The sequence below is a fragment of the Ursus maritimus genome, unplaced genomic scaffold, assembly GCF_017311325.1.
Source record: "Ursus maritimus isolate PB19 unplaced genomic scaffold, ASM1731132v1 scaffold_13, whole genome shotgun sequence".
Lineage (NCBI taxonomy): Eukaryota > Metazoa > Chordata > Mammalia > Carnivora > Ursidae > Ursus > Ursus maritimus.
Window position 1 is genome coordinate 59,940,250 of NW_024423675.1, and position 6,915 is coordinate 59,947,164.

At 38.2% G+C, this 6,915-nt stretch overlaps 1 long non-coding RNA gene across 3 annotated transcripts in view; it reads left to right on the forward strand.

The window, feature by feature from the left end:
• Positions 1-6,697, forward strand: part of LOC121102241 — a 29,811-nt gene extending 23,114 nt beyond the window's left edge. For all 3 annotated transcript variants that reach the window (XR_005834283.1, XR_005834285.1, XR_005834284.1), the window contains one exon: positions 5,826-6,697. This is a non-coding gene — a long non-coding RNA (uncharacterized LOC121102241). The remainder of the gene's footprint in view (positions 1-5,825) is intronic.
• Positions 6,698-6,915: the final 218 nt, after the last annotated feature.

The window sequence follows — 6,915 nt, forward strand, 5'->3', positions numbered from 1 at the left end:
AATCTTCTGGGAACCATAACCGATGGGCTTTTTCCAAGAACAGGAACAGAATTCGGAGTCTCATCAGTCCCTGTTTCTCTTTTCTCCCCTGTGGCATTCCTAGTGGGGAGACTCTTCCTGAATAGTTGACTAAGGAGACTAAGGTGCCCCGAGGTCAGAAGATGCTTAGGGGCCTGGGCACACCAGGTCTGAGGGGAGGTGGGCTTTAAAAACAGAAGTTAAACGCGCATTTACAGAACAAAAGCCCCCAAAACAAACCCAGGCATACATGCAGCACTTTCTCATCTTGTCTCTTGTAGGATGGATCCAATTCCGGGTAACTCTTCCAGTTGTAAATAGCAGCGACAACAAGAACCAAAAGTATTTTGCTTCACATCATGTAGATGTCAGTTACATGATGAGAAAAAAAAAAAATATTCATGCTACAGGAAAGTGGCTTTTGCAGTCTGGAAAGCAACTCTGATGCACTTAGAAGTGCTTCTTTCAGGGAGATTTTCTGCTGTTGGACTCAAGGCACTGAAAGAAAAAAAAAAGCCCAGAAGAGTTGTCCTAAAGGCTGTTTTATTTTTCCTCTTATATGCCTTCAAATTTTCTTGCAAACTCCTTTGGAGGTTAAAGTTTATTTTAGGAGGCAGTACCTTGGTTGAAGCTGCTTTTCAATAAGGAAGAGGATGGATTCAATGCCCTCGTCCTAATTGCTTTGTGAAGCCTTCTCTTCTCCCTAATCTCACTGTAGTTTCTTAAGAAATGAGGCACTTACATATCCCAAGGGGTTAAATGGAGATTTGTGCTGCAGAGGATAAAGGAGGGAGTTTGCTGCATTAATCATGGAATAACATCAATCACACATCTACTTGGGCAGTTAAATTTCTGTTGAACAAAGTACAGAAGCACCTGGGGAATGTCTCCCTCTTCGTAAGTGGTGTTATTAGACATCTGTCATGAGGGCCTTGTAAAAATAGATGTTGGGGTGCAAACAAAGTCATCTTAGTGCTAACACAATGCTAGGCACATAATGAATAGAAATTATTGAATAGATAAATTATATTCCAAAATAAATGATTGCACCACTTCCCGTAACAGTCTGTTAACACCTTCTTCCTCCAAACATGTGTGCTCCTTGCAGCAAGAATGATCTTTCTTAAGCACCATTTTGATTTTTGAGACCCATTTTCAGAAACTACAGTCAAAATTTTTGCTTTTGTAAAATCCGTATTGCTAATCCATGTTGAAAGGTTTTCTAACAATTGGTCCCTTCTCCCTAATTTCCCTTTTTAAAAATTATCGTGCATTCATATTATCTTTGCTAGCCTAGAACACATGTGAATCTGCCTCATAATTTGCCTTGCCCCGTCCAAATGCTACTTCTGCCATCTGCAATGCCTTTTACCTTCTGCTTTACCGTTCCAGATCAATCCCTCTCTGCTTCTACTGTCGTTTGTCATTCTGGCCAGCTTTGCAAGATGTATGTACCGGGCAGTGTATTTATAATAATAAAGTTATGGAGAGTTTTATTTCTGTTTTACATGACTTCATGTAAATTCAATGCAATCTTAATGATTTTTAGTAGAATATTAGCACATTGGAGGCAAGGGCTGCTTTTACGACTTTCCTACTCTCATACAAGAGGCTTCTTGACCTAGTGAATATCGAGGGTCTGATAACATCTCAGAAGAAGATCAAAGTGACTTCATTTGAAAATAAAAAAAAATCATATTGGTGGGTCATATCAGTATCGTATTGATGAGTCAATAATGAAAATGGTCAAATAATTGCAAATAAGTCTAAAATTATAATGAAATTCAAATATAAGTCTCAATTTAGTCAAATTCATCATTTGTTGTTTTGTCAGAATATTAAAAAAGCATAAAGTTCATTTTGAGAAATTTTAAAAAATTTATTAGGGAGGAGATACCGTATCAATTACTATACAAATATTTAAAAGCTAGAATAAAGTTATGGCACTGGTAAAGAAATAGATATATAGATTAGTAGAACATAACTGAAAGTTCAAAAGTGATCCTTGTATGTAAGGAAAATTTAGGTTTTCCTAGAAATAGCATTTTGTGTCAGTGGATAAAGGATGACCTATTTAATAAAAGGTGAAATGTTTGGTTAAACACTTGGGAAAATAAAAATTTGGATCCCTACAATATAACAAAATAAATGCCAGAGGGACTAATAATTTCTAAGTCAAATAAAAATAAAACAACACATAAAAGTATTAGTGGATATCATAGGCAAATATTTCTACAGTCTGTAAGAAGAGAGAACTTTCTAAAAATGATACCAGAGACAGCAAGTGAAGTCCTGATAAACTTTTAAAATTCCGCATAAAAATACCACAATCAATGTTTAACAGCAATGAACTGACTGAAGAAAATATAATATGTAAGACAGACAAAGGGTTCCTCAGTATACAGTCTTCTAAAATCTGTAAGAAAAAGAATGTTTTGATAGAAAAATGGGTAAAGGAACGCACAAAAGCAACATAGAATAAACACAAATGGCAAACAATTTTTAAAAAAGATTTAATCATTTCAGTAATCTAAAAAGTACAGTTGTATTTTTGGCCCATCTGAGTGGCAAAGTGAAAATGAGTGAAATTTGGCAATACATCCAAAAAACCTTTAATAGGATATATCCCGGGGTGCCTGGTTGGCTCAGTCAGTTAAGCTTCCAACTCTCGATTTTGGCTCAGGTCATGATCTCAGGGTGGTGAGATCAAGCCCCACGTCCGGCTCTATGCTCTGAAGGGGGTCTGCTTGAGATTCCCTCTCTCTTTCTGCCCCCCTCTCTTTCAAATAAATAAAATCTTTAAAAAAACAGATACAAGGATATATCCCATGACTTATGCATTCCATTAGAAGAAGTAGGGAAATACAGGCACAAAGAGATGCTTATAGCGGTTGATCATTATAGCAAAATATTTGGGAAAATGTGTTATTCAGGAAAATCCCAAATGATAAAACTTAAATAAGGTAGATATTTATTTTCTTTCTATGCAAATGAAAGTCTTAAGATAAGCAATCCATGTCGCAACTCCATGATATCCCAATTCCATGATGAGCAGTGATGCAGGTTCATTCTATCTCGTGTCTATGGTCTCGTAAACATGAGGATTCCACCTTGTGGTCCAAGATAGCTAATTGATCTCCAAGTGTTTCCTCCATAGCACAGGAAGTAGTGTATGAAGATAACACTAGGAAGATATGAAGGAAGAAAGACACAGTTCTTTTTAAGGATACCTCCTGAAAGTTGAACATGACACTTCAGTTGAGTCACATGACCACACCTAACAGCAAAGCAAACTGGGAAATAAGCCTTTATTCCAGACAGCACCTGCCAGCTAAAAACTAGGAATCTTGTTACGAAGGAAGAAGAGAACGAGTTTTAGGGGACAAGCTGCAGTCTGCCACAAAACCAAAATGTTGACTCATAAATGGTTCAACAACAAATAAGTTATGGTTCATTCAGACAGCAAAATACTACGTCATTGTTGAAATGATGGTATGGATGTACAGTTATTAACATGGGAAGAGATGCCCGAAGTATTATGAAATGACAAAGCACTTCATGAAATTGTTTTTATGGTATGATCCTGTCATCTCTTCTGTATCTATCTAGTTGCCCTTTCATATATTTTATCTATTGATTGATCGATCAATCTGTCTTAAAATGCCTTTTAGTTTTTAAAGTGATAGAATTTCTGTATTTCTAAATTACTTGTTGGTTTTTAAATTTCTGATGATATTGTATTGTGATATGAAATGTGCTGTGTATGAAATGAATTCTTTGGTATTTGTTGTGACTGGATCATGTCAATCTCTAGTAATTATCTGTTTTCCCTAATTATTGGGGACAGGATTCTGCATACGTTCGTTAGAGCAAGCTTATTAATTGTGTTGTTCAAGACATTTCATATTTCCTAATTATTAGTAAGCTTTCTGTATCAGTTTCTGAGGGAAGTGTTAAAAATACCTACCATGCTCAGGTCATGATCTTGGGGTCCTGGCATCTAGCCCCGGGTCAGGCTTCCTGCTCAGAAGGAAGTTGGCTTGTCCCTCTGCCCTTCCCCCTGCTGGTGCTGGCTCTCTTTCAAATAAATAAATAAATAAATAAAATAATTTAAAAAAATACCCACCATGATGGAGGGATTTAATAATTCCTTTAGTATATATATCATTATTTACTTTTATATATATTTTAAGGCTATATTTTTGGGTGCATGCAAGTCACAATTATTATAATTTTTTGGTAATTGTTCTTTATTGTTAAGTGATAGCTCCCCCACCACTTTTTTTTTTTTAAAGATTTTATTTATTTATTTGACAGAGATAGAGACAGCCAGCGAGAGAGGGAACACAAGCAGGGGGAGTGGGAGAGGAAGAAGCAGGCTCATAGCGGAAGAGCCTGACGTGGGGCTCGATCCCACAACGCCGGGATCACGCCCTGAGCCGAAGGCAGCTGCTTAACCGCTGTGCCACTCAGGCGCCCCCCACCACTTTTTTTTTAAGTAGCCTCCATGCCCAGTGCGGGACTTGAACTCATGACCCTGAGATCAAGAGTCCCATGCTCTACCAACTGAGTCAGCCAGACACCCCAATGGTAGCCCTTTTTAATACCTAACATTATTGCCTTAAATTCTTTTTTATTAAAGATTTTATTTTTAAGTAATCTCTACACCCAATGTGGGGCTTGAACTTGCAACCCTGAGATCAAGAGTCGCATGCTCTACCGACTGAGCCAGCCAGTGCCCCTATGGCCTTAAATTCTACTTCATCTGATTAGTATTGCTTTTCTATCTTCATTTGTTTAGTATTTGGTATATTTTTTTTTCATAATTTTGCTTCAAATATTGGGTGTTGTTGTCTTTTATGCTTACAAAGGGCATACATACAGAATTTGTATTTCAATTCAGATAATTTCTGCTTTTTAACAGCTGAATTCAGTGTTTACATTCATTAGGATTGCTGATAAATTTATTTCTACCATCTTATGTGTTCTATTTACCATTTTTTTTCTTGTTATTTGGGCTTTTTCTGATTCTGATTGGATTGATTTTGTTCCCTTTTTCCTTCTTCAACGTTCTGGAAGATATATATTCTATTTCTATTAGAGGTTACCCTTAAATTTTGAGTATGCTGCATTTGACCTAAGAAAGACTGCATTTAATCAATAGCTCTGTTCTCTCTGCTCCTGTGTTATTGTTGTCTAGTTTATTACTTTCACCTGTTTTTAAAAGTGTCCCAGATTAATCTTTATTATTAGGGTTGTAGGGTATCCTGTACATAGCACTTCCCTTCCTCTCTGAAATTCAGAACCAGTGTGGAGAAAGAGGGGAAGAAAGGCAGGAATTAGAGGTGGGAGATCAAAATACAATATTAGTTTTATTTCAGATAAAGCTGATCGGAGAAAGTGATTTTAGATCTGTGGCCAGATGGGCTTGCTGATACTTTATTCCTGAATTAGATGGACTTAGCCCCCGATGGCACAGGGAGACAACAGCAGGTCTCCCTAATAAGGTTGGTTATTCACCACCTGGACCCAGGCAGACCAGAATGTTCTTTCTGTGGAGGCAGCAGATCCGAAAGGAGAGAGAATAGCAGGGCTGAGCAAGCATGGTGAGGTGAGCCTCCTAAACTTTCCCATTCTCCTGCCTTTGGGCGGAATGGTTAAGGAAGCGGAAAGAAGTTAGGAGTGTTCTTACATCATCACTTGTGGAGGTTAGAGAACTCCTTTTGATGGGTATATGAGTGGAAAGTAATCGTTCGTTTAAGAATGATGACTATTACTGCTGTTCTTGTTAACATTATTTTCAATAGTTCCTGCTACGTGCTGATTTACCATGAAGCTAGTGTTTCAGCTGCAGCGCCCTTGACTCGATGGACCCTCCCCAGGCTCTGATACCAGGAAGAAGCAGCACCCCAACATAGTGGAGGAATGGAGTCCTGCTAGTCTGGAGGTCATTTTTCTTATGCTCGCGGTGGTCTTGGAGCTGCAGGAGAGGGGGGTGGGCATTGGACAAGAGTCCCCAGTGACAGCCTGCTCTCTGTGGATTCCTTGGCGTATCACCATTCTTTCTCCGTGAGAAGACTCTGACTGAGACACTGCTCACCTCTTCTCTTGAGGGTCATGTGACTTGGCACAGCCCCCAGCCGAGAACTGCCCTGGCAAGGTAGGGCTGGGAGGGATCCTAGGTGTGGTGAAAGCCAGCCGACCTGAACAGCTTGCTGTGACAGTGAGATCAAAGGGCTGGCGTTATCTGAAGCCTCCCTCCACTACCAATAATGAATGTGAAGCCAAAATAAAGTTTTCTAAACTACGACTAATTTTTTTTTTTAAAGAACAACTTTTGACCAACTGTGTTAGAAGACTGATGTGTCTTTCTACCCCTTTGTATAGGACAATATTTAAAAGTCCTTATTGCATTAAGGGATGCACAAAGGGTATGCAGTCAAAAACTGTAGGGAATGAAATGTATTATAGAGGAGGTGAAATTATAATAAATAATTAAAGATTGTATTACATTCCTGGATTTTGTGAGTTTTTGTAGCATTCACCTGCAACTCATTTATTTTTTTAGGTTCACGTTTTTCTTTAAATTCCAGTTAGTTAGCATACAGGGTAATCTTAAAATACAGCATAATTTTAGTTTCAGGTGTAGAATGTGGTGATTCCTCACTTACATACAACACCCAGGGCTCATCACAAGCGCCCTCCTTAATCCCTATCACCCATCTAGCCCATCCTCCACCCACCTCCCCTCCAACAACCTTCAGTTTGTTTTCTACAGCCAAGAGTCTGTTTTATGGTTTGCCTCCCTTTTTTTCTTTCCCCTATGTTCTGCTATTTAAATTTTTATTTGTTGTGATTTTCTAAGGAAATGTGCACTTTTTTTTTTTAAAGATTTTA